Below are 27,074 nucleotides of genomic sequence, written 5' to 3' on the forward strand. Positions count from 1 at the left end.
TTTCTTGAGCCGCTGCCTTCTATGCCCTTGTGCACTCTCCTGACTTCTCCTGTCTGCTTACTTTGTGCCTTCCAACGCACAATGCAAACTACAGGTAGTGCTGCAGGGCCCACACCCTTTTACTTGCCTTTCAGAGCAGCTCTGGAGCTGTTACAGTGCCCAGCTGCTGCAAGAAATCAGCTTGAATGCTTCAGGGGCTGGGGCATAGCCAACATGAGCCCCACACCGACGGAGGGTGGAGGTGTTTAATGCGAACTAAGGGTCATCCAAGCGCCGCAAAAGGCCGCCATGCCCTGCATACCCCTTTTCTCTTTTCATATGCAGATGAGGGTTCCAGCCAACTTTGGCCCACTGCTTGGATGACATCACCGTATGCAAATACGTCTTCTGCAGACCTTCCCCCAGGAATGCTTGTACTAGTTGTTGCATTTGGTTTGTTGTTTGGGGTGCTTCAGTATTAGGCAGCCTTCTGCTCTCCCATGTTCATCTGAAAATATGTGTTCTCCCTGCAGTTGTTGTCCCCAGATGAGAGTTCTCTTGTGCTGCCTCAGTTGAATCTCCTTTACTTGACAGAGATGTGCCTGAGCAGCGGCCCTCCCCAGCCCTATCCCAAATCATACTTATTTTGCATAGGAGATACCATGGTCATGAAGATTGTTCTTCCAGGGTGAGGTTCATTCATTGCATTCTGGGTATGCTGACCCCTGTGATTTCCCCAAATGTGGGAAACTCGACTGCATTATTTGTGGTAGTGGGGGACTGTGTTTGTGCTTTCCTCTGGTCAGCTCTGGTAAAAGTCAGATTTCTTTGTCTCAGATCTTCCTCTAGCCTTGTTCTTTTTTTGAGAGTTTCCTTGTGCTGCCTCAGTTGGATTTCCTTCACTTGACAGGGGGGTGCCCGAGCAGCGACCCTCCCCAGCTCTAGCCCAACTCCTACTTACCTGCCAGGTGAGATACTATGATCAGGAAGGTGCTTCTCCCAGGGCAAGGCTCACCCATTGCACTCTGGGTGTGCTGCTCCTACGATTTCCCCAAATGTGGGACACTTGACTACATAATTTGTGTTTCCTCTGGTCGGCTACTCGTATAATTCAGATCTCTTTGTCTCAGGTCTCTCTCCAGCCTAGTTTGCTGTCTGTTTCCACTTCTCTTTTCTTGAGCCCCTGCCCTTGCCCTTGTGCACTCTCCTGACTTCTCCTGTCTGCTTACTTTGTGCCTTCCAACGCACAATGCAAACTACAGGTAGTGCTGCAGGGCCAACACCCTTTTACTTGCCTTACAGAGCAGCTCTGGAGCTGTTACAGTGCCCAGCTGCTGCAAGAAATCAGCTTGAATGCTTCAGGGGCTGGGGCATAGCCAACATGAGCCCCACACCGATGGAGGGTGGAGGTGTTTAATGCGAACTAAGGGTCATCCAAGCGCCGCAAAAGGCCGCCATGCCCTGCATACCCCTTTTCTCTTTTCATATGCAGATGAGGGTTCCAGCCAACTTTGGCCCACTGCTTGGATGACATCACCGTATGCAAATCCGTCTTCTGCAGACCTTTTCCCAGGAATGCTTGTACTAGTTGTTGCATTTGGTTTGTTGTTTGGGGGTGCTTCAGTATTAGGCAGCCTTCTGCTCTCCCATGTTCATCTGAAAATATGTGTTCTCCCTGCAGTTGTTGTCCCCAGATGAGAGTTCCCTTGTGCTGCCTCAGTTGAATCTCCTTTACTTGACAGAGATGTGCCTGAGCAGCGGCCCTCCCCAGCCCTATCCCAAATCATACTTATTTTGCATAGGAGATACCATTGTCATGAAGATTGTTCTCCCAGGGTGAGGTTCATTCATTGCATTCTGGGTATGCTGACCCCTGTCATTTCCCCAAATGTGGGAAACTCGACTGCATTATTTGTGGTAGTGGGGGACTGTGTTTGTGCTTTCCTCTGGTCAGCTCTGGTAAAAGTCAGATTTCTTTGTCTCAGATCTTCCTCTAGCCTTGTTCTTTTTTCAAGAGTTTCCTTGTGCTGCCTCAGTTGGATCTCCTTCACTTGACAGGGGGGTGCCCGAACAGCGACCCTCCCCAGCTCTAGCCCAACTCCTACTTACCTCCCAGGTGAGATACTATGATCAGGAAGGTGCTTCTCCCAGGGCAAGGCTCACCCAATGCACTCTGGGTGTGCTGCTCCTACGATTTCCCCAAATGTGGGACACTTGATTACATAATTTGTGTTTCCTCTGGTCGGCTCTCGTATAATTCAGATCTCTTTGTCTCAGGTCTCTCTCCAGCCTAGTTTGCTGTCTGTTTCCACTTCTCTTTTCTTGAGCCGCTCCCTTCTATGCCCTTGTGCACTATCCTGACTTCTCCCGTCTGCTTACTTTGTGCCTTCCAACGCACAATGCAAACTACAGGTAGTGCTGCAGGGCCCACACCCTTTTACTTGCTTTACAGAGCAGCTCTGGAGCTGTTACAGTGCCCAGCTGCTGCAAGAAATCAGCTTGAATGCTTCAGGGGCTGGGGCATAGCCAACATGAGCCCCACACCGAAGGAAGGTGGAGGTGTTTAATGCAAACTAGGGGTCATCCAAGCGCCGCAAAAGGCCGCCATGCCCTGCACACCCCTTTTTTATTTTCATATGCAGACGAGGGTTGAAGCCAACTTTGACCCACTGCTTGGATGACATCACCATATGCAAATCCATCTGCTGCAGGCCTTCCCCAAGGAATGCTTGCACTAGTAGTTACATTTGGTTTGTTGTTTGGGGGTGCTTCAGTGTTAGGCAGCCTTCTGCCCTCCCATGTTCATCTGAAAATATGTGTTCTCCCTGCAGTTGTTGTCCCCAGATGAGAGTTCCCTTGTGTTGCCTCAGTTGAATCTCCTTTACTTGACAGAGATGTGCCTGAGCAGCGGCCCTCCCCAGCCCTATCCCAAATCATACTTATTTTGCATAGGAGATACCATGGTCATGAAGATTGTTCTCCCAGGGTGAGGTTCATTCATTGCACTCTGGGTATGCTGACCCCTGTGATTTCCCCAAATGTGGGAAACTCGACTGCATTATTTGTGGTAGTGGGGGACTGCGTTTGTGCTTTCCTCTGGTCAGCTCTGGTAAAAGTCAGATTTCTTTGTCTCAGATCTTCCTCTAGCCTTGTTCTTCTTTCGAGAGTTCCCTTGTGCTGCCTCAGTTGGATCTCCTTCACTTGACAGGGGGTGCCCGAGCAGCAATCCTCCACAGCTCTAGCCCAACTCCTACTTACCTGCCAGGTGAGATACTATGATGTTCACTGTTAGGGCAATCAGGATGTGGAATTCCCTGCCAGGGAAGGTGGTAATGGCGGACTCTGTAATTGGATTTAAAAAAGGAATGGATACATTTCTGAATGAAAAAGCTATCCAAGGTTATAATACTTAAAATATCAACATGGTTAATCCGGGGGTAACATGAGTTATAGTAGCTAACTAGTCATAAAACATTATTCAGCAAGTATGTAGAATCATCACAACTTAAAACAGGTTGAACACGATGGGCAATTTGCCTCTATTCAACCTCAAAAACTATGTTACTATATGTTACTATATTACTATGTTACTGTAGTATACAGAACACCACAATGTAATGAGCAGTGATAGTGAGCACTGATGAGGATACTAGAACTGACACTGAGCAGCAAGATGCAGCACTGGACTATTAGTAATGTACTGTAGTATGCTGAGCACCACAATGCAGCACAAGACAATGAGCAGTGATACTGAGCACTGATGAGGATACTACTGAGAACTGACACTGAGCAGGAGAGACACACTACTAGTATTACTGAGCAGCAATAAGTAACCACTGATACTGAGCACTGATATTGAGATTTCCACTGAGAGAACATAGCCACGTCCTCTCCGCTCTCTCTTCAATGCACGAGTAAAAATGGCGGCAACGCGCAGCTCTTTTTATGGAATCCGAATCTCGAGAGAATCCGACAGCGGGATGATGACATTTTCCCTTGTTCAGGTTTTCCGAGTCAGGCGGGAACAACCGAGCCTGCCTCGGACCAGTGTAAACCACGTGGAGTTCGTCGGGAATTCGGTTCTCGGAGAACCGAACCCGCTCCTCTCTACCTTATACCCATCAATTTTTTTATTTTCAATCTAAGCCCCTGCAGTTTTCTGTAAGCATCTGCTTCGCTATGATGATCAACAAGTCACAAGGGCAAACACTCAGGGCTTGAGGCGTAGATCTTAGGACCAGCTGCTACAAGCATGGCAGAGGTGTCACTATCACTGGTGACACCCAGAGAGGTGGCGAAGGAGATTGTAATGCAGTGCGCGCAGATAAGCAGCGCAATGGTAAAAAGGAGGCATGGTTTCATAGGTAGGGGCGTGGCCTGGTGGCCTGAATCTACATTTTGTTGCTCCGGGTGTCCCGGGGGTTGGGGGCTGCACCCGGGGACTAGTGTGTGTGCGGTGCTGGCTCCTGCACAGTGACAGGGCATGGCCACCCAGCATGACGCCTCCATTCTTGACCATGCTGTAATTGCAGTCGCACTGCAGTTCAGCGTGATCATAAAAAATGGTGTAGCCTCCTGCTGGTGCAGACTGTATGTGCGCGCAGGAAGCCGCCACCATTTTTGTGATCACAGCGGCTGAATGTGATGTCATACAGCCGCTGTGACCACGCCCCCTGTGTCTCCTCCGTTGCAGACCCCATTTTGAAGCCTTGCCCCCGCACCGCTCCATCCCTGACTTGGAAATGGAGTGTTGCTGACCCCCCTCTCCCCCCCCGCCCCGATTGACAGGCAGAGGCGATCGCATTCTCTGCGGGGTGCCGCAGAAAATGCAGGCACATGCGTATGCTGTTAGCAATTTTTGCAGTTGGATCGCTTATTGTGATTGCATTCCAACCTGAATCAGGCCCTATTACCTATCACAATGCGCTGCGGGCAGTACAAAATTGGGTTAATATAGGAGTAAAACTCCCAGACCTGTGCTCCTTAACTGTACCTGGTGGCTAGTGGAGCGGCTGCCCAGTAATCAGTGTCCACGCCAGTGCGCACACGGTCCACCCCCTACGGCCACGCTCCCCTTCATCAGCGGCCTCGTGATCCGGAAGGGCGGTGTGTGTGTGACTGACCTTAGGAAGAAACTGGAGCCTCCGCTGCAGTGACCCAGCAACCAGGGCACGGGAGTATACAGCGCCGCTGGGAGTGATGAAGCTGCAGTAAAGATGTCTATTAGACCTAGCCTGCTGCAGCCCTTGTAGATTCTCATAAAACAAGTTCTTCTTTTCTTGTCAAAATTAATAGCTAAGAATAGGCTGCCTGAGGCAGGCCCCTGTTAAGTGGCCTGCTACTGAAGGCACCAACTACAAACTGAGCTCCCTGTTCATGGAAGCGGGGTTATAGAGGAGGATGCGCTGAGCATCTTGGGAACAGTCAAAAGCTTTGAGCCGGTTGGTGCCTCAGATCAAGATCCTACTCTACACCCCAATGTGAATCCTTGTGGAGTCCAGTGTACCCCACAGAAGAAATTAATGTGTCACACCCATTGGCAGCAACCTTAGAATAGCTGCTGACGGGCACAATTGAGAAAGGAAGGGGGGGGGGGGGACATTTGAATCCAGCACATAGATGCAATTCAAATATGTAATTTGTACCTTCCTATTTTAAAATATAATGGATGAACCTCACCCTGTGAGAACAATCTTCATGATCAAGAGATCTCATATGCAAAATAAGTATGAGTTGGGATAGGGCTGGGGAGGGTGGCTGCTCGGGCAGCCCCTCCCCCGTCAAGTTAAGGAGATTCAACTGAGGACGCACAAGGGAACTCTCGTCTGGGGACAACAACTGCAGGGAGACCACATCTGTTCAGATGAACATGGGAGGGTGGAAGGCTGCCTAATATTGAAGCACCATCAAATATCAAACCATATGCAACAACTAGTACAAGCATTCCTGGGGGAAGGTCTGCAGAAGACGGATTTGCATACGGTGATGTCATCCAAGATGTGGGCCAAAGTTGGCTGGAACCCTCATCTGCATATGAAAAGAGAAAAGGGGCATGCAGGGCATGGCGGCCTTTTGCGGTGCTTGGATGACCCCTAGTTCGCATTAAACACCCCCACCCTCCTTTGGTGTGGGGCTCATGTTGGCCATGCCCCATCCCCTGAAGCATTCAAGCTGATTTCTTGCAGCAGCTGGGCACTGTAACAGCTCCAGAGCTGTTCTGTAAGGCAAGTAAAAGGGTGTGGGCCCTGCAGCACCACCTGTAGTTCGCATTGTGCATTGGAAGGCACAAAGTAAGCAGACGGGAGGAGAAGTCAGGATAGTGCGCAAGGGCATCCTTTTCTCTTAGTCCGTAGAGGATGCTGGGGTCACATTAAGAACCATGGGGTATAGACGGGATCCGCAAGAGACATGGGCACTTTAAGACTTTCAAAGGGTGTGAACTGGCTCCTCCCTCTATGCCCCTCCTCCAGACTCCAGTTATAGGAACTGTGCCCAGGGAGACGGACATTTCGAGGAAAGGATTTATTGTTAAACTAAGGTGAGCATCTTACCAGCTCACACCTTAAGCATGCCGCAGAACGTGGCATTCAACAGAACACAAGCCAACGGCATGAACAATTGCAGCAAAAAGCTGACCAGAACCATAACATAACATGTGTATAACCACAAGTAATAACTGCAGACACAGTATGGACTGGGACGGGTGCCCAGCATCCTCTACGGACTAAGAGAAAAGGATTTACCGGTAGGTATTAAAATCCTATTTTCTCATACGACCTAGAGGATGCTGGGGTCACATTAAGAACCATGGGGTTATACCAAAGCTCTTGAACGGGTGGGAGAGTGCGTACGACTCTGCAGCACCGAATGACCCAACTTGAGGTTATCATCAGCCAAGGTATCAAACTTGTAAAACTTAGCAAAAGTGTTTACTAAATAGCTGCTCGGCAAAGTTGCAATGCCGAGACTCCCCGACCAGCTGCCCAGGATGAACCCACCTTTCTAGTAGAATGGGTCTTCACCTAATTCAGTAACGGCAATCCTGCCATGGAATGAGCATGCTGAATCTTACCACAGATCCAGCGCATAATGGTCTACATGGAAGCAGGACACCCAATCCTGTTGGGAGCATACAGGACAAACAGAGCCTCTGTTTTCCTAATCTGAACCGTTCTGGTGACATAAATTTTCAAAGTTCTGACCACAGCCAGAGACTTTGACTCAACGAAGGTGTCAGTGGCCAAAGGCACCATGTGGAAAGATGAACCACCTTCGGCAGAAATAGTTGACGTGTCCTCAATTCTGCTCTATCTTCATGAAATATCAAATAAAGGCTCTTGTGATACTGCATGGTTTGTACTGTTTTCCATGTGCTCCCAGATCTTTCAAGCAAGAAGCATGGTCAAGAAAGTTCTGTTTGAAAAGAAACAACATTTACTGTCATTGTTATAGAATTTGGGAGAAAAAACAAGAAGAAATCTGCACTGTTGACGCACTGGACAGAATGAATGAATCATAAAATATAACCTTTATTAAGTATGTATTAAAATTGGATAAATATTAATATTATTATCCCAAACTGCAGTGAAACATAAAGGTTAAAATCACAGAACTAACATACATGTGCATAAGAAGAATAAAGAGATGTGAAAAAAAGGTTTAAAAAGCGTGTCCGTGTGTGATTATTTTTGAAGGCACAACCCTGGCGGGGTTGTTTATATAGATATATATGTTGCTAATAATCACTTTCTAGCGTAATGTTATTAAATAGCTGTTAGTCTCTATGTCGTCAGGTACCACTGGGTCGTATCCTATAAACTCCATTCACTCAATAGGGGTTACCTCCCGGGAAGCCATCCCCATTGGCGAATTTGTGGGGGTGATTGAGTATAACCGGTAAGCTAACCTCCAATTTGTGGGGTGCTTAGGTAGATGGGGATCACTTATTTCTCTGTGTCCCCTAAGACTATATTCCTAAATTCAATACCACAGGGGGATAGCTTTCTATATCGGATAAGGAATCACTTGATAGGGAAATCTCTATGCATCATGGAAAGATCATATTTATTAATATCCAAACTAAAAAAATGATGAATAGCTTTAATTTAGCTGTTTAGATATAGTTAATTGGCGAGATATACCAACAGGTGCGGTTGCCTTAAGGAATATGGCAATTCCAATATAAATAGCAGCCCTCCTTCATATAATCAGCCAGATCGTATTAAATCTGGTCCAGATATAGCCGTTCAGATATACTTAATTGACAACATATACTGACAAGCAGGCACACTCCTGCATGAGTTTTCTCTCTCACTAGCTGGATGATACACAATCATTTGCATGTGCTCCACCTCCGACACACCACCCACCCAACCACCCAGTCACCAGAGCCACCCACAAACCAACTGGCTCCGTGATTTAATTTGCACAGTGTAGTCATCCAGGCAGCATGTCCTTCTCAATGGAAGGATCTCTGGTTCCATGGAATCTTCCGCATTGGAATGCTGCGGAACAAAAAGGATTTAAATATTCAGCTTGCTAGCATTCAATGTACCTGTGGCTTGGCTCTAGCACATGGGTCTTCATCCTGTGGCCCTCCAGCTGCTGTGAAACTACACATCCCAGCATGCCCAGCCACAGTTTTGCTATTAAGGTATGCTAAAACTGAGGCAGGGCATGCTGGGATGTGTAGTTCCACAGCAGCTGGAGGGTCGCAGGTTGAAGACCCATCTTTTAGCATGCCTGTTCTATGATGCATGTTCGGTGATGTCACAATCAGCTTGGAATGGGGTGTCTAGCAGGCATTTGCTGACAGCCACTTGAGGGAGACACACATCAGGAGATGCAGCATATCGGAGGTCTTCGATGCCTTTCCAGCAAATGCACACCACCTGCTGCTGGTCTGGACACAAAACAATGCCCACAATCGAAGTCCCAAAATGCCCAACTACAGGATTCATGTAAGTAGTGAATTTAGGAATGAATTTAGAAGTAGGAAATTAAGTTAGTTCACAAGTACATTCAAATTCAGATCTAAAGTCTAGGTAGGCCTCACGTCCTGGCAGCCGCCAGCATTTAAAAATGCCTTGATTAGAGGTACGGAATTAAATGTAGATAAGAAGTAGACACAAAATAAGACTCCGCAGAGCAGTTATCAGGTGTTTTTATCAATTGTTGCATTTAAAAAATCAAGCAATTAGGGAACACAATGTTGCAACAATGTAACCCTATTTGCAAAATAGTACTAAATAAGTTTGTCGATGTAAGACATTTGCAAAGGCGCATCCAAAACACGCTGGAAAATGCAACTGAATCTGTTTTTGGAGGCTTGAATAGGAAATGTGCATCGGTCCTACAAGTACTGAAAGCTCTTCTCCCATCTCCCTTTTCTGAAAAGCCATTTAATATATGGTTCCCAGATAGGGGACATATCAGATATTGCCTTTCAAAAGCAGCAAATATCATACCACTTCTATTGCCATCAAAGATAAACATTGATTGTTTTCAGATATTGGATTGAAAAAGCAGTCTTTATTGACATAAAGAAGCAAAAAAAACATACATAAACATTACACACATAAGTACTGTGTTGCAGCACAGCCAAAACACAATACAAATGCTGTCGGTATAGTACAGTTCAAGAACTACAGCACAGGCCAGCCTACACTATAAATCATGAACTGCACTATACATTTAAACAATACAATAGTTAATAAGGCTATGGGTGTGGAGTGTAAGAGGGTGACGGAATCACAAGCCCAAAGCTTTATTGAAAGACAGACACATATAAAGGGAGGATTAATAAATACAAAAATACCCTTTACTATAGAATGTAGTCCAATCCGGTCTTTCAACTCTTCCACAACTGAAAAACAGATAGTGTTCCCAAGCCTTCCATCCTGGAATATCTTCAGTCTCTCGCCAATGAAGAAAACAATCCCTCCAGCAGACTCTTCAACCACGATACAATATCACAGCCAAAAGAGCGAGAAGCAACTACACTTGCGTTTAAACAAAATGGCTAAAACTTAGTGGAGGAAAGTGCAGTGCACCAAAACATAAGCTGACACAATCATGGAGAATGCGCCAGCATATATGCTCTTCTGTCTATATTTTCCAAACCTGCTCTTGTCCCCTCCAGTTGCTCCATGTAGATTTGACGTCTGGCAAGGTGCATAACTCACTGACAAACAGGCACACTCCTGCATTAGTTTTCTCTCTCACTAGCTGGATGATACACATTCATTTGCATGTGCTCCACCTCCGACATACCGCCCACCCAACCACCCAGTCACCAGAGCCACCCACAAGCCAACTAGCTCCGTGATTTAATTTGCACAGTGCAGTCATCCAGGCAGCATGTCCTTCTCAATGGAATAATCTCTGGTTCCATGGAATCTTCCGCATTGGAATGCTGCGGAACAAAAAGGATTTAAACATTCAGCTTGCTAGCATTCAATGTACCTGCGGTTTGGTTCTAGCACATGGGTCTTCATCCTGTGGCCCTCCAGCTGCTGTGAAACTACACATCCCAGCATGCCCTGCCACAGTTTTGCTATTAAGGTATGCTAAAACTGAGGCAGGGCATGCTGGGATATGTAGTTCCACAGCAGCTGGAGGGTCGCAGGTTGAAGACCCATGTTCTAGCATGCCTGTTCTATGATGCATGTTCCGTGATGTCACAATCAGCTTGGAATGGGGTGTCTAGCATGCATTTGCTGACAGCCACTTGAGGCAGACACACATCAGGAGATGCAGCATATCGGAGGTCTTCGATGCCTTTCCAGCAAATGCACACCACCAGCTGCTGGTCTGGACACAAAACAATGCCCACAATTGAAGGCTCAAAATGCCCAACTACAGGATTAATGTAAGTAGTGAATTTAGGAATGAATTTAGAAGTAGGAAATTAAGTTAGTTCACAAGTACATTCAAATTCAGATCTAAAGACTAGGTAGGCCTCACGTCCTGGCAGCGCCCAGCATTTAAAAATGCCTTGATTAGAGGTAGGGAATTAAATGTAGATAAGAAGTAGACACAAAATAAGACTCCACAGAGCAATTATCAGGTGTCTTTATCAATTTTTGCATTTAAAAATTCAAGCAATTAGGGAACACAATGTTGCGACAATGTAACCCTATTTGCAAAATAGTACTAAATAAGTTTGTCGATGTAAGACATTTGCAAAGGCGCAAACAATACACGCTGGAAAATGCAACTGAATCTGTTTTTGGAGGTTAGAATAAATGCAGGATCAAGTAGCTCAATGGGCAGGGTGTTTGATTAGAATTCAACAGGTTATAGGTTTGAATCCTGGGTATGATAGTTTGAGGTGTATGTTTGTATATATTAGTCACACATGGCTTACTTGTACAAATGGCATGTCACCAGTTAGTGCTGACTGCTGATATGCCATTTACACAAACATGCCATGTGTGACTGTATATGCATTTAAGGAGGGCACCCCGGCAATACCACAAACCATTGAGTGTCAAGTATACTAGATATATCTTCATATCTCATGTGCTTTCTCTGAGACCAATCTTGTTATGCCCCTTCCCCACAAGGCATGCACCTTTTGTCCATATTGAAAAAATGGGGAGGGAGGGAGGGAGGGAGGGGGGGGGCATATAATTCTCTGTCACAGGGATCCAAAAAGTCTAGTTATGGCTCTGGTATGCATTATGTAATCTGGCAGACCATCTCTCCAACACTGGCTGGTTGGGATAGAAATCCGGTTATCTATGTGAGCAAATGACCATCAACGATTTACTCTCAAACACTAAAAAATGGACAAAAATGGTCCCCTAAACAAATTGGTTAAATTTTGGGTTTAACCAATTTGTGTAATGACCATTTTTGACCACTTTTCTAGTGTTTGGGAGCAAATGGCTAATTGACATTTGCTCCAATACATTACCAGATTTTCATTCCATCCATCCAGACTGGATAGATAGCCTGACAGATAATTGTGTAGTGTACGCCCAGGATAACTGTCAGTCATGCTTTATTTTATGACGGCACATAAATGGGTGGGCAGATCCAGGGCAAGCACTGCCCACTCATGCATAGTTGTCAACTGATGTGAAGTTCCAGGGGGCAATCTCAGTTATAAAGAGAAGTATCTGGAAATTGTCCCTAGTTAAAAAAAAAAATTTGATCACCTCCATTTATTTAGTATGATATCCCAGGTGATAGGATGCCAGCAGTCAGAACAACATACTTTATTAAATAACACATCTCAAACTACCATACCCAGGATTCAAACCTATAACCTGTTGAATTCTAATCAAACACCCTACCTATTGAGCTATTTGATCCTGCATAAAAATTGTGAACATTATATGAAGCTATTGGTACTTTGCAAAAAAAAAAAAGAATCAGCATTACAACGCAGCAGATCCATGCAGTTTGCAGCCACACACTACATGTATCTGCTCAGCCACAATGCTGATTATTTCTTCACAAAGTGCAAGGTGAGCTCCAAACAGAATTCTCTAGCTTAGAATTATACCTTTCTTTGCCAAACCTAGAAGTCGGGCCCCCCACCCTGGGATCCCCCAGAGGGAGGCCTGCACCGTCATGCGGCAGGCTTGTCCGTTTTGGAAGCAGGCTGATGGGCAGCCCAGGATTGCTTCAGTCTGGGCTTGGCAGGTCTGGAAACATGAGCTTGCTTTGGGTATGCCTGACCTTGGGTACGCTTTACCTGGAAGATGAAAGGGCCAAGAAAAGTACTTTTAGCCTTCTGCGTGGTAGGAGTCATACTAGGTAGGCAAGCTGTTTTAGCAGTAGCCAGATCAGCTACAATCTTATTGAGGTCTTCTCCAAAAGGAGATTCAACTGAGGCAGCACAAGGGAACTCTCATCTGGGGACAACAACTGCAGGGAGAACACATATTTTCAGATGAACATGGTAGGGCAGAAGGCTGCCTAATACTGAAGCACCCCCAAACAACAAATCAAATGCAACTTACTTGACAGAGATGTGCCTGAGCAACGGCCCTCCCCAGCCCTATCCCAAATCATACTTATTTTGCATAGGAGATACCATGGTCATGAAGATTGTTCTCCCAGGGTTAGGTTCATTCATTGCATTCTGGGTATGCTGACCCCTGTGATTTCCCCAAATGTGGGAAACTCGACTGCATTATTTGTGGTAGTGGGGGACTGTGTTTGTGCTTTCCTCTGGTCAGCTCTGGTAAAAGTCATATTTCTTTGTCTCAGATCTTCCTCTAGCCTTGTTCTTCTTTCGAGAGTTCCCTTGTGCTGCCTCAGTTGGATCTCCTTCACTTGACAGGGGGGTGCCCGAGCAGCGACCCTCCCAAGCTCTAGCCCAACTCCTACTTAAAAGCCAGGTGAGATACTATGATCATGAAGTTGCTTCTCCCAGGGCAAGGCTCACCCATTGCACTCTGGGTGTGCTGCCCCTGCGATTTCCCCAAATGTGGGAAACTTGACTGCATAATTTGAGTGTTCCCTGGTCGGCTCTCATGTAATTCAGATCTCTTTGTCTCAGGTCTCTCTCCAGCCTAGTTTGCTGTCTGTTTCCACTTCTCTTTTCTTGAGCCGCTCCCTTCTATGCCCTTGCGCACTATCCTTACTTCTCCCGTCTGCTTACTTTGTGCCTTCCAATGCACAATGCAAACTACAGGTAGTGCTGCAGGGCCCACACCCTTTTACTTGCCGTACAGAGCAGCTCTGGAGCTGTTACAGAGCCCAGCTACTGCAAGAAATCAGCTTGAATGCTTCAGGGGCTGAGGCATAGCCAACATGAGCCCCACACCGAAGGAGGGTGGAGGTGTTTAATGCGAACTAGGGGTCATCCAAGCGCCGCAAAAGGCCGCCATGCCCTGCACGCCCCTTTTCTCTTTTCACATGCAGACGAGGGTTGAAGCCAACTTTGACCCACTGCTTGGATGACATCACCATATGCAAATCCATCTGCTGCAGGCCTTCCCCTAGGAATGCTTGCACTAGTTGTTGCATTTGGTTTGTTGTTTGGGGGTGCTTCAGTTTTAGGCAGCCTTCTGCCCTCCCATGTTCATCTGAAAATATGTGTTCTCCCTGCAGTTGTTGTCCCCAGATGAGAGTTCCCTTGTGCTGCCTCAGTTGAATCTCCTTTACTTGACAGAGATGTGCCTGAGCAGCGGCCCTCCCCAGCCCTATCCCAAATCATACTTATTTTGCATAGGCGATACCATGGTCATGAAGATTGTTTTCCCAGGGTGAGGTTCATTCATTGCATTCTGGGTATGCTGACCCCTGTGATTTCCCCAAATGTGGGAAACTCGACTGCATTATTTGTGGTAGTGGGGGACTGTGTTTGTGCTTTCCTCTGGTCAGCTCTGGTAAAAGTCAGATTTCTTTGTCTCAGATCTTCCTCTAGCCTTGTTCTTCTTTCGAGAGTTCCCTTGTGCTGCCTCAGTTGGATCTCCTTCACTTGACAGGGGGGTACCCGAGCAGCGACCCTCCCCAGCTCTAGCCCAAATCCTACTTACCTGCCAGGTGAGATACTATGATCATGAAGGTGCTTCTCCCAGGGCAAGGCTCACCCATTGCACTCTGGGTGTGCTGCTCCTGCGATTTCCCCAAATGTGGGAAACTTGACTGCATAATTTGTGTTTCCCCTGGTCGGCTCTCGTATAATTCAGATCTCTTTGTCTCAGGTCTCTCTCCAGCCTAGTTTGCTGTCTGTTTCCACTTCTCTTTTCTTGAGCTGCTCCCTTCTATGCCCTTGCGCACTATCCTGACTTCTCCAAGTCAGGGATGGAGCAGTGCGGGGGCAAGGCTTCAAAATGGGGTCTGCAATGGAGGAGACACAGGGGGCGTGGTCACAGCGGCTGTATGACATCACATTCAGCCGCTGTGATCACAAAAATGGTGGCGGCTTCCTGCGCGCACATACAGTCTGCACCAGCAGGAGGCTACACCATTGTTTATGATCACGCTGAACTGCAGTGCGACTGCAATTACAGCATGGTCAAGAAGGGAGGTGTCATACTGGGTGGCCATGCCCTGTCACTGTGCAGGAGCCAGCACCGCTTACACACTAGTCCCCGGGTGCAGCCCCCAACCCCCGGGACACCCGGAGCAACAAAATGTAGATTCAGGCCACCAGGCCACGCCCCTACCTATGAAATCATGCCTCCTTTTTACCATTGCGCTGCTTATTTGCACGCACTGCATTACAATCTCCCTCGCCACCTCTCTGGGTGTCACCAGTGATAGTGACACCTCTGCCATGCTTGTAGCAGCTGGTCCAAAGATCTATGCCTCAAGCCCTGAGTGTTTGCCCTTGTGACTTGTTGATCATGATAGCGAAGCAGATGCTTACAGAAAACTGCAGGGGCTTAGATTGAAAATAAAAAAAATTGATGGGTATAAGGTAGAGAGGAGCGGGTTCGGTTCTCCGAGAACCGAATTCCCCACGAACTCCACGTTGTTTACACTGGTCTGAGGCAGGCTCGGTTGTTCCCGCCAGACTCGGAAAACCTGAACAAGGGAAAATGTCATCATCCCGCTGTCGGATTCTCGCGAGATTCGGATATTATATATAGAGCTGCACGTTGCCGCCATTTTTACTCGTGCATTGAAGAGAGAGCGGAGAGGACGTGGCTATGTTCTCTCAGTGGAAATCTCAATATCAGTGCTCAGTATCAGTGGTTACTTATTGCTGCTCAGTAATACTAGTAGTGTGTCTCTCCTGCTCAGTGTCAGTTCTCAGTAGTATCCTCATCAGTGCTCAGTATCACTGCTCATTGTCTTGTGCTGCATTGTGGTGCTCAGCATACTACAGTACATTACTAATAGTCCAGTGCTGCATCTTGCTGCTCAGTGTCAGTTCTAGTATCCTCATCAGTGCTCACTATCACTGCTCATTGCATTGTGGTGTTCTGTATACTACAGTAATATAGTAACATATAGTAACATAGTTTTTGAGGTTGAATAGAGGCAAATTGCCCATCGTGTTCAACCTGTTTTAAGTTGTGATGATTCTACATACTTGCTGAATAATGTTTTATGACTAGTTAGCTACTATAACTCATGTTACCCCCGGATTAACCTTGTTGATATTTTAAGTATTATAACCTTGGATAGCTTTTTCATTCAGAAATGTATCCATTCCTTTTTTAAATCCAATTACAGAGTCCGCCATTACCACCTTCCCTGGCAGGGAATTCCACATCCTGATTGCCCTAACAGTTAAGAACCCTTTCCTCCATTGCGTTCTGAACTTTCCTCCAGTCGCAGCGAGTGACCACGTGTTCTTTTAATAAATAATTCCTCTGATAACTCTTTGTTATGTATCTTTACATATTTGAAGATATTAATAATATCTCCTCTTAGGCACCTCTTTTCTAGTGTATACATATTCAGCCTAGTAAGTCTTTCCTTATAGTCCAGTACTTTTAGGCCTTTAATCAATTTAGTCTTCAGGATCTCTCGGACTTCCATGAGCAGCAGAGTAGTGCAATGGAAGGATGCTAGGCCCATAACCCAGAGGTCGATTGATCGAAACTATCCTCTGCTATGTGCATTTTTTTTTTATAATTAAAGTAATCAAAAACTGGGATTGATATTTTGGCTCTTTTATTTTTACTTAAAGTACAATAACTTTTATCATTTTAATTTGTTTTAATAGTATATTGACAGCATTGTTTTCTTTAAAAAATGCACTTAATTTTCTTTACCCTATTACTGAAATGGTAATTGACAAAAACAAACTACATTGTCACCAGAAGAGCAATGCAAAATGTACAAGTGATATATTAAAATCATCTTCCATCTTGAATTTCAATGATGCATTGGGACAACAATTTTGTGAGAAACATCTTCACCCATAAAGAAAGATTTTCTTAATTCCTTACCTGTGTGCTGATTAGATATTACCTTGTTTTCACATTAAACAGACTTCCACATGAGAAAGCAGCAAGGATGCAGTAACGTTTATGTTTCCTGGTGTCAACCTGTATTATTTCAGTAGACATTGAAATGAGGATGCATCTTGCTGCCTTTCCAATGTAGCAAGTTTAATTCAGTAATAGGTGAAAAAACATTCCTACAAAGGTGTTAATCAGAGACTTGGCTTTGTGGACACTTTTCAGAGAGCAAATTTGTTAGCATAAAAATAAAGTCAGAAAATGAAGAGCTGTTTAATCACTCAATTGGACTTTTCTGCCAGCATAATTTTTTTTTCTCTGCAACCCACTGCTAAATTGTGCTTCCTAGCTGTTTTTTATAAAATCACTTAATCAAATCTAACTCTGATTACATCAGAGAAGGCCAGGTACCCTACATCATAAGAGGGGGTTTGAAATTTTGACTTGTCTACTTAAAGATCACCAAAATCTGATCACAAGGTCAATTACATCCCTGGATGGGATTGAACCACCAACCTTTTGGTTAATAGCCAAACATGCTAACCGATTGCACCACAGAGACACCTCGTAAAAGTTTATTCTGACAAAGGCTAATAAGCATCAATCTAGAACGTTTCCTAGAAAAACTTTAAAAAGTCAATAATCTGGAGAGTTTTTGTAAGAAACACATTGCTACTTTCCCATGATGAGTGAGTGCTTCAGGATCTCTTGCACTTACATAAGCAGCAGAGTACTGCAACGGAAGCATGCTGGGCCCATAACCCAGAGGTAGGCAGATTGAAACTATCTTCTGCTATATGCATTGTTTTTTGTTAATTAAAGTAATCCAAAACTGGGATTGATATTTTGGCTCTTTTATTTTTACTTAAAGTACAATAACTTTTACCATTTTAATTTGTTTTAATAGTATATTGACAGTATTGTTTTCTTTCAAAAATCCACTTAATTTTCTTTACCCTATTATTAAAATGGTAATTGACAAAAACAAACTACATTGTCACCAGAAGAGCAGTACAAAATGTACAAGTGATATATTAAAATCATCTTTCCAGCTTGAATTTCAATGATGCTTTGGTGCAACAATTTTTTGAGAAACATCTTCACCCATAAAGAAAGATTTTCTTAATTCCTTACCTGTGTGCTGATTAGATATCACCTTGTTTTCACATTAAACAGACTTCCCCATGAGGAAGCAGCAAGGATGCAGTGACGTTTATGTTTCCTGGTGTCAACCTGTATTATTTCAGTAGACATTGAAATGAGGATGCATCTTGCTGCCTTTCCAATGAAGCAAGTTTAATTCAGTAATAGGTGAAAAACCATTCCTACAAAGGTGTTAATCAGAGACTTGGCTTTGTGGACACTTTTCAGAGAGCAAATTTGTTAGCATAAACATAAAATCAGAAAATGAAGAGCTGTTTAATCACTCAATTGGACTTTTCTGCCAGCATAATTTTTTTTCTCTGCAACCCACTGCTAAATTGTGCTTCCTAGCTGTTTTTTATAAAATCACTTAATCAAATCTAACTCTGATTACATCAGAGAAGGCCAGGTACCCTACACCATAAGAGGGAGTTTGACATTTTGACTTGTCTACTTAAAGATTACCAAAATCTAATCACAAGGTCAATTACATCCATGGGTGGGATTGAACCACCAACCTTTTGGTTAATAGCCAAACATGCTAACCGATTGCACCACAGAGACACCTCGTAAAAGTATATACTGACAAAGGCTAATAAGCATTCATCTAGAACGTTTCCCAGAAAAACTTTAAAAAGTCAATAATCTGGAGAGTTTTTGTAAGAAACACATTGGTACTTTCCCATGATGAGTGAGTGCTTCAGGATCTCTTGCACTTACATGAGCAGCAAAGTACTGCAACGGAAGCATGCTGGGCCCATAACCCAGAGGTAGGCAGATTGAAACTATCCTCTGCTATATGCATTGTTTTTTGTTAATTAAAGTAATCCAAAACTGGGATTGATATTTTGGCTCTTTTATTTTTACTTAAAGTACAATAACTTTTACCATTTTAATTTGTTTTAATAGTATATTGACAGTATTGTTTTCTTTCAAAAATCCACTTAATTTTCTTTACCCTATTATTAAAATGGTAATTGACAAAAACAAACTACATTGTCACCAGAAGAGCAGTACAAAATGTACAAGTGATATATTAAAATCATCTTTCCAGCTTGAAATTCAATGATGCTTTGGTGCAACAATTTTGTGAGAAACATCTTCACCCATAAAGAAAGATTTTCTTAATTCCTTACCTGTGTGCTGATTAGATATCACCTTGTTTTCACATTAAACAGACTTCCCCATGAGGAAGCAGCAAGGATGCAGTGACGTTTATGTTTCCTGGTGTCAACCTGTATTATTTCAGTAGACATTGAAATGAGGATGCATCTTGCTGCCTTTCCAATGAAGCAAGTTTAATTCAGTAATAGGTGAAAAACCATTCCTACAAAGGTGTTAATCAGAGACTTGGCTTTGTGGACACTTTTCATAGAGCAAATTTGTTAGCATAAACATAAAATCAGAAAATGAAGAGCTGTTTCGTCACTCAATTGGACTTTTCTGCCAGCATAATTTTTTTTCTCTGCAACCCACTGCTAAATTGTGCTTCCTAGCTGTTTTTTTATAAAATCACTTAATCAAATCTAACTCTGATTACATCAGAGAAGGCCAGGTACCCTACACCATAAGAGGGGGTTTGAAATTTTGACTTGTCTACTTAAAGATCACCAAAATCTGATTACAAGGTCAAATACATCCCTGGGTGGGATTGAACCACCAACCTTTTGGTTAAAAGCCAAACATGCTAACCGATTGCGCCACATAGACACCTTGCAAAAGTAGATACTGACAAAGGCTAATAAGCATTCATCTAGAACGTTTCCTAGAAAAACTTTAAAAAGTCAATAATCTGGAGAATTTTTGTAAGAAACACATTGGTACTTTCCCATGATGAGTGAGTGCTTCAGGATCTCTTTCACTTACATGGGCTATTAACCAAAAGGTTGGTGGTTCAATCCCACCCAGGGATGTAATTGACCTTGTGATCAGATTTTGGTGATCTTTAAGTAGACAAGTCAAAATTTCAAACCCCCTCTTATGGTGTAGGGTACCTGGCCTTCTCTGACATAATCAGAGTTAGATTTAATTAAGTGATTTTATAAAAAACAGCTAGGAAGCACAATTTAGCAGTGGGTTGCAGAGAAAAAAATAACATTTTTAAACCTACCGGTAAAAATTTTTTCTCGTAGTCCGTAGAGGATGATGGGGACTCCGTAAGGACCATGGGGGATAGACGGGCTCCGCAGCAGACATGGGCACTTTAAGAAAGACTTTAGATCTGGGTGTGCACTGGCTCCTCCCTCTATGCCCCTCCTCCATACCTCAGTTAGAGAAACTGTGCCCAGAGGAGACGGACAGTACGAGGAAAGGATTTTTGTTAATCCAAGGTCAAGATTCATACCAGCCACACCAATCACACCGTATAACTTGTGATATACTACCCAGTTAACAGTATGAAAACAACATAGCATCAGTCCAAGACCGATGAAAACTAACATATAACCCTTATGTAAGCAATAACTATATACAAGTCTTGCAGAAGTAGTCCGCACTTGGGACGGGCACCCAGCATCCTCTACGGACTACGAGAAAAAGATTTACCGGTAGGTTTAAAATCTTATTTTCTCTTACGTCCTAGAGGATGCTGGGGACTCCGTAAGGACCATGGGGATTATACCAAAGCTCCCAAACGGGCTCCTGCGGATGACTCTGCAGCACCGATTGAGCAAACAGGAGGTCCTCCTCAGCCAGGGTATCAAACTTATAGAACTTTGCAAAGGTGTTTGAACCCGACCAAGTAGCAGCTCGGCACAGCTGTAGTGCCGAGACCCCTCGGGCAGCTGCCCAAGAAGAGCCCACCTTCCTAGTGGAATGGGCCTTGACTGAATTAGGCAACGGCAATCCCGCCATAGAATGCGCCTGCTGAATCGTGTTACAGATCCAGAGAGCAATAGTCTGCTTTGAAGCAGGGGTGCCAATCTTGTTGGCTGCATACAGGACAAACAGTGCTTCTGTTTTTCTGACTCTAGCCGTTCTGGCCACGTAAATTTTCAAAGCCCTGACCACATCAAGGGACTCGGAATCCTCCAAGTCACGCGTAGTCACAGGCATCACGATAGGTTGGTTCATATGAAAGGATGAGTCCACTATTAGCAGGAATTGAGGACGGGTCTGCAATTCCGCTCTATCCATATGGAAAACCAGATAGGGGATTTTATGTGATAAAGCTGCTAATTCCGACACTCGCCTAGCGGAAGCCAAGGCTAATAACATGACCACCTTCCAAGTGAGATATTTAAACTCCACCATTTTAAGTGGTTCAAACCATAACCTTAACACCACGTTAAGGTCCCAAGGGACCACCGGAGGTACAAAAGGAGGCTGAATATGCAGTACTCCCTTCACAAAAGTTTGTACTTACTTCAGGAAGAGAGGCCAATTCCTTTTGAAAGAAAATGGATAAGGCCAAAATCTGAACCTTAATAGAGCCTAATTTTAGGCCCAAATTCACTCCAGTTTGTAGGAAGTGAAGGAAGTGGCCCAGGTGGAATTCTTCCGTATGAGCATTCCTGGCCTCACACCAAGAAACATATTTTCGCCATATACAGTGATAATGTTTAGATGTCACGTCCTTCCTAGCCTTTATTAGCGTAGGAATGACCTCATCTGGAATACCCTTTTCCGCTAGGATCCGGCGTTCAACCGCCATGCCGTCAAATGCAGCCGCGGTAAGTCTTGGAACAGACAGGGCCCCTGTTGCAACAGGTCCTGTCTTAGAGGAAGTGGCCACGGATCTTCTGTGAGCATTTCCTGCAGATCTGGATACCAGGTCCTTCGCGGCCAATCTGAAACAATGAGAATTGTTCTTACTCCTCTTTTTCTTACTATTATCAACACCTTGGGTATGAGAGGTAGAGGAGGAAATACATAGACCGACCGGAACACCCACGGTGTCACTAGGGCGTCTACAGCTACTGCCTGAGGGTCTCTTGACCTGGTGCAATACCTCTGTAGCTTTTTGTTGAGGCGGGACGCCATCATGTCTATCTGGAACAGTCCCCACCGACTTGCAATCTGTGCGAAGACTTCCTGATGGAGTCCCCACTCTCCTGGATGTAGGTTGTGTCTGCTGAGGAAGTCTGCTTCCCAGTTGTCCACTCCCGGAATGAACACTGCTGACAGTGCGCTTACATGATTCTCCGTCCAGCGAAGAATTCTGGTGGCTTCCGCCATCGCCACTCTGCTCCTTGTGCCGCCTTGGCGGTTTACATGAACTACTGCGGTGACGTTGTCTGACTGGATCAGAACTGGTTGGTCGCGAAGTAAGGTCTCCGCTTGACATAGGGCGTTGTATATGGCCCTTAGCTCCAGGATGTTGATGTGAAGACAAGTCTCCTGACTTGACCAAAGACCTTGGAAATTTCTTCCCTGTGTGGCTGCTCCCCAACCTCGGAGGCTCGCGTTCGTGGTCACCAGGATCCAGTCCTGAATGCCGAACCTGCGGCCCTCTAGAAGGTGAGCACTCTGCAGCCACCACAGGAGAGATACCCTGGCCCTGGGGGACAGGGTGATCAACTGATGAATCTGTAGATGTGACCCGGACCACTTGTCCAGTAGGTCCCATTGCAAGATCCTCGCATAGAACCTGCCGAAGGGAATGGCCTCGTATGATGCCACCATCATTCCCAGGACTCGAGTGCAGTGATGCACTGACACCTGTTTTGGTTTCAATAGGTTCCTGACCAGAGTCATGAGTTCCTGGGCCTTTTCTATCGGAAGATAAACCCTTTTCTGGTCCGTATCCAGAATAATGCCCAAGCAAAGTCAGACGAGTCGTAGGAACCAACTGCGACTTCGGGATATTGAGAATCCAGCCGTGTTGCTGTAACACCTTCAGTGAAAGTTATACGCTGTTCAGCAACTGCTCTCTTGATCTCGCTTTTATGAGGAGATCGTTCAAGTACGGGATAATTGTGACACCTTGCTTTCGCAGGAGCACCATAATTTCCGTCATTACCTTGGTGAAAATTCTTGGAGAAAATTCTGGAGAGACCAAACGGCAACGTCTGAAATTGGTAATGACAATACTGTACCGCAAATCTTAGGTACGCCTGATGAGGTGGATAAATGAGTACATGAAGGTATGCATCCTTTATGTCCAGAGATATCATAAAATCCCCCCCTTCTAGGCTGGCGATGACCGCTCTTAGCGATTCCATCTTGAACTTGAACCTTTTCAAGTATAGGTTCAGGGATTTTAAATTTAATATGGGTCTGACCAAACCGTCCGGTTTTGGGACTACAAACAGGGTCGAATAATTTCCCTTTCCTTGTTGAAGCAGGGGAACCTTGACCACCACCTGTTGAAGATACAATTTGTGAATTGCATTTAACACTATCTCCCTTTCCTGGGGAGAAGATGGTAGGGCCGATTTGAAAAACCGGCGAGGAGGCACCTCTTCGAATTTCAGCTTGTAACCCTGAGAAACAATTTCTATTGCCTAGGGATCCACCTGCGAATGAACCCAGATGTGGCTGAAAACTCGAAGACGTGCCCCCAACTGGGCGGACTCCTTTAGCGGAGCCCCAGCGTCATGCAGTGGATTTTGTAGAGGCCGGGGAGGACTTCTGTTCCTGGGAACTAGCTGTGTTGTGCAGCTTCTTCCCTCTGCCCTTACCTCTGGCAAGAAACGACGCACCTCGTACTTTCTTGTTTCTCTGTGATCGAAAGGACTGCATTTGATAATGTGGTGCTTTCTTAGGCTGTGAGGGAATATAAGGCAAAAAATTTGATTTACCAGCTGTAGCTGTGGAGACTAGGTCCGAGAGACCTTCCCCAAACAATTCCTCACCCCTGTAAGGTAAAACCTCCATATGCCTTTTTGAGTCGGCATCACCTGTCCATTGCCGGGTCCATAGGACTCATCTAGCAGAAATCGACATAGCGTTTATTCTAGAACCCAGTAGACTAATGTCACTTTGAGCATCTCTCATATATAGGACAGCATCTTTTATATGCCCTATGGTCAATAACATAGCATCCTTATCTAGGGTCTCAATCTCTGCTGATAAGGTATCTGTCCATGCTGCCACCGCGCTACAACCCCGGCCGACGCAATTGCCGGTCTGAGTAAGGTACCAGAATGTGTGTAAATGGACTTTAGGGTAACCTCCTGCTTGCGGTCAGCAGGGTCCCTGATGGTAGCCGTATCCTGGGATGGCAGCGCTACCTTTTTGGATAAGCGTGTCAATGCTTTATCCACCCTAGGGGAGGATTCCCACCGTATCCTGTCCATTGGCGGGAAAGGATACGCCATAAGAATCCTTTTGGGAATCTGCAGCTTTTTGTCTGGAGATTCCCAAGCTTTTTCACATAATTCGTTCAACTCATGTGAGGGGGGAAAGGTTATCTCAGGTTTCTTTCCCTTATACATGTGTACCCTCGTGTCAGGGACAGGGGACTCTGTGATGTGCAAAACATCTTTTAGTGCAATAATCATATATCGAATACATTTAGCCAATTTTGGCTGTAACTTTGCATCATAGTAGTCGACACTGGAGTCAGAATCCGTGTCGGTATCTGTGTCAACTATTTGGGATAGTGGGCGCTTTTGAGACCCGAAGGTCCCTGCGACATAGGGACAGGCATGGGTTGACTCCCTGACTGTTCCCTAGCTTCAGCTTTGTCTAATCTCTTGTGTAATAAGTTTACATTAGCACTTAAAACATTCCACATATCCATCCAGTCAGGTGTCGGCGTTGTCGATGGAGACACCACATTAATTTGCTCCTGCTCCTCTCTAGGAGAGCCTTCTACCTCAGACATGTCGACACACGTGTACCGACACACCATACACTCAGGGAATCCTCTTATCTGAGGACAGTTCCCCAACAAGGCCCTTTGGAGAGACAGAGAGAGAGAGTATGCCAGCACACACCCCAGCGCTATATGACCCAGGAAAAAAACACAATAATTTTATGTTTACCCAGTAGCGCTGTATTTCCATATATATATGCGCCTAATTATGTGCCCCCCTCTTCTTTAAGACCCTCTTTCTACCGTGGTATAAGCAGGGGAGAGTCCGTGGAGCTTCCCCTCAGCGGTGCCGTGGAGAAAATGGCGCTGGTGAGTGCTGAGGGAGAAGCCCCACCCCCTCAGCGACGGGCTTCTGTCCCGCTCAAATATAGTAAAAAAATGGCGGGGGCTCTTATATATATATATACAGTGCCTAGCTGCATATATATTTAATTTGCCAAAGAGAGGTCTATATTGCTGCCCAGGGCGTCCCCCCTGCGCCCTTCACCCTTACACTGACTGCCGTGTGAGAGGTGTATGGGAGCAATGGAGCACAGCTTTACTGCTGTGCGTTACCTCAGTGAAGATCATGAAGTCTTCCGCCGCCTCTGAAGTCTTCTTTTCTTCTCATACTCACCCGGCTTCTATCTTCCGGCTCTGCGAGGGGGACGGCGGCGCGGCGCTGGGACGGACGGCGAGGGTGAGACCTGCGTACCGATCCCTCTGGAGCTAATGCTGTACAGTAGCCTAAGAAGCAGAGCCTATCAACTCACAGAAGTAGGTGTGCATCTCTCCCCTCCGCCCCTCGATGCAGAGAGTCTGTTGCCAGCAGGCTCCCTGAAAATAAAAAAATCTAACAAATATACTTTCTGTCAGGAAACTCAGGAGAGCTCCCTGAAAAGCACCCAGTCTCCTCTGGGCACAGTAGTAAACTGAGGTCTGGAGGAGGGGCATAGAGGGAGGAGCCAGTGCACACCCAGATCTAAAGTCTTTCTTAAAGTGCCCATGTCTCCTGCGGAGCCCGTCTATCCCCCATGGTCCTTACGGAGTCCCCAGCATCCTCTAGGACGTAAGAGAAAAATTATGCTGGCAGAAAAATCCAATTGAGTGATTAAACAGCTCCAGAGCTGCTCTGTAAGGCAAGTAAAAGGGTGTGGGCCCTGCAGCACTACCTGTAGTTTGCATTGTGCATTGGAAGCCTAGTTTGCTGTCTGTTTCCACTTCTTTTTTCTTGAGCCCCTCCCGTCTATACCCTTGTGCACTATCCTGACTTCTCCTCCCCTCTGCTTACTTTGTGCCTTCCAAAGCACAATGCAAACTACAGGTAGTGCTGCAGGGCCCACACCCTTTTACTTGCCTTACAGAGCAGCTCTTGAGCTGTTACAGTGCCCAGCTGCTGCAAGAAATCAGCGTGAATGCTTCAGGGGCTGGGGCATGGCCAACATGAGCCCCACACCGAAGGAGGGTGGGGGTGTTTAATGCGAACTAGGGGTCTCGCACAATGCGAACTACAGGTAGTGCTGCAGGGCCCACACCCTTTTACTTGCCTTACAGAGCAGCTCTGGAGCTGTTACAGTGCCCAGCTGCTGCAAGAAATGTGAACTAGGGGTCATCCAAGTGCCGCAAAAGGCCGCCATGCCCTGCACGCCCCTTTTCTCTTTTCATATGCAGACGAGGGTTGAAGCCAACTTTGACCCACTGCTTGGATGACATCGCCATATGCAAATCCATCTGCTGCAGGCCTTCCCCCAGGAATGCTTGCACTAGTTGTTGCATTTGGTTTGTTGTTTGGGGGTGCTTCAGTATTAGGCAGCCTTCTGCCCTCCCATGTTCATCTGAGAATATGTGTTCTCCCTGCAGTTGTTGTCCCCAGATGAGAGTTCCCTTGTGCTGCCTCAGTTGAATCTCCTTTACTTGACAGAGATGTGCCTGAGCAGAGGCCCTCCCCAGCCCTATCCCAAATCATACTTATTTTGCATAGGAGATACCATGGTCATGAAGACTGTTCTCCCAGGGAGCGTTTCATTCATTGCATTCTTGGTATGCTGACCCCTGTGATTTCCCCAAATGTGGGAAACTGGACTGCATTATTTAATGCGAACTAGGGGTCATCCAAGCACCGCAAAAGGCCGCCATGCCCTGCATACCCCTTTTCTCTTTTCATAAGCAGACGAGGTTTGAAGCCAACTTTGACCCACTGCTTGGATGACATCACTTGCTGCCTTTCCAATGAAGCAAGTTTAATTTAATAATAGGTGAAAAACCATCCCTACAAAGGTGTTAATCAGATACTTGGCTTTGTGGACACTTTTCAGAGCACAAATTTGTTAGCA

General features: G+C 45.5%; 10 non-coding genes and 1 pseudogene across 10 annotated transcripts; 10 read left to right on the forward strand and 1 right to left on the reverse strand.

The window, feature by feature from the left end:
• The first annotated feature begins 616 nt into the window (after positions 1–616).
• LOC135026813 (U1 spliceosomal RNA) lies at positions 617–780 on the forward strand. Its single transcript, XR_010223389.1, has one exon. It is a non-coding gene; the product is annotated as a U1 spliceosomal RNA (small nuclear RNA).
• A 152-nt stretch (positions 781–932) lies between these two features.
• On the forward strand, positions 933–1,096 carry LOC135026757 (U1 spliceosomal RNA). The gene has a single exon (XR_010223342.1). It is a non-coding gene; the product is annotated as a U1 spliceosomal RNA (small nuclear RNA).
• A 668-nt stretch (positions 1,097–1,764) lies between these two features.
• LOC135026838 (U1 spliceosomal RNA) lies at positions 1,765–1,928 on the forward strand. The gene has a single exon (XR_010223414.1). It is a non-coding gene; the product is annotated as a U1 spliceosomal RNA (small nuclear RNA).
• A 152-nt stretch (positions 1,929–2,080) lies between these two features.
• LOC135026780 (U1 spliceosomal RNA) lies at positions 2,081–2,243 on the forward strand. The gene has a single exon (XR_010223360.1). It is a non-coding gene; the product is annotated as a U1 spliceosomal RNA (small nuclear RNA).
• A 671-nt stretch (positions 2,244–2,914) lies between these two features.
• Positions 2,915–3,078, forward strand: LOC135026701 (U1 spliceosomal RNA). Its single transcript, XR_010223289.1, has one exon. It is a non-coding gene; the product is annotated as a U1 spliceosomal RNA (small nuclear RNA).
• Positions 3,079–13,003: 9,925 nt separating this feature from the next.
• On the forward strand, positions 13,004–13,167 carry LOC135026814 (U1 spliceosomal RNA). Its single transcript, XR_010223390.1, has one exon. It is a non-coding gene; the product is annotated as a U1 spliceosomal RNA (small nuclear RNA).
• A 152-nt stretch (positions 13,168–13,319) lies between these two features.
• On the forward strand, positions 13,320–13,482 carry LOC135026779 (U1 spliceosomal RNA). The gene has a single exon (XR_010223359.1). It is a non-coding gene; the product is annotated as a U1 spliceosomal RNA (small nuclear RNA).
• Positions 13,483–14,153: 671 nt separating this feature from the next.
• On the forward strand, positions 14,154–14,317 carry LOC135026827 (U1 spliceosomal RNA). The gene has a single exon (XR_010223403.1). It is a non-coding gene; the product is annotated as a U1 spliceosomal RNA (small nuclear RNA).
• Positions 14,318–14,469: 152 nt separating this feature from the next.
• On the forward strand, positions 14,470–14,632 carry LOC135026723 (U1 spliceosomal RNA). The gene has a single exon (XR_010223311.1). It is a non-coding gene; the product is annotated as a U1 spliceosomal RNA (small nuclear RNA).
• A 2,715-nt stretch (positions 14,633–17,347) lies between these two features.
• Positions 17,348–17,421, reverse strand: TRNAN-AUU (transfer RNA asparagine (anticodon AUU)). The gene has a single exon. It is a non-coding gene; the product is annotated as a tRNA-Asn (tRNA).
• A 9,284-nt stretch (positions 17,422–26,705) lies between these two features.
• LOC135026782 (U1 spliceosomal RNA) lies at positions 26,706–26,884 on the forward strand (annotated as a pseudogene).
• The last annotated feature ends 190 nt before the right edge of the window (positions 26,885–27,074 follow it).

The sequence above is a fragment of the Pseudophryne corroboree genome, unplaced genomic scaffold (genome assembly GCF_028390025.1).
Source record: "Pseudophryne corroboree isolate aPseCor3 unplaced genomic scaffold, aPseCor3.hap2 scaffold_449, whole genome shotgun sequence".
Classification (NCBI taxonomy): domain Eukaryota; kingdom Metazoa; phylum Chordata; class Amphibia; order Anura; family Myobatrachidae; genus Pseudophryne; species Pseudophryne corroboree.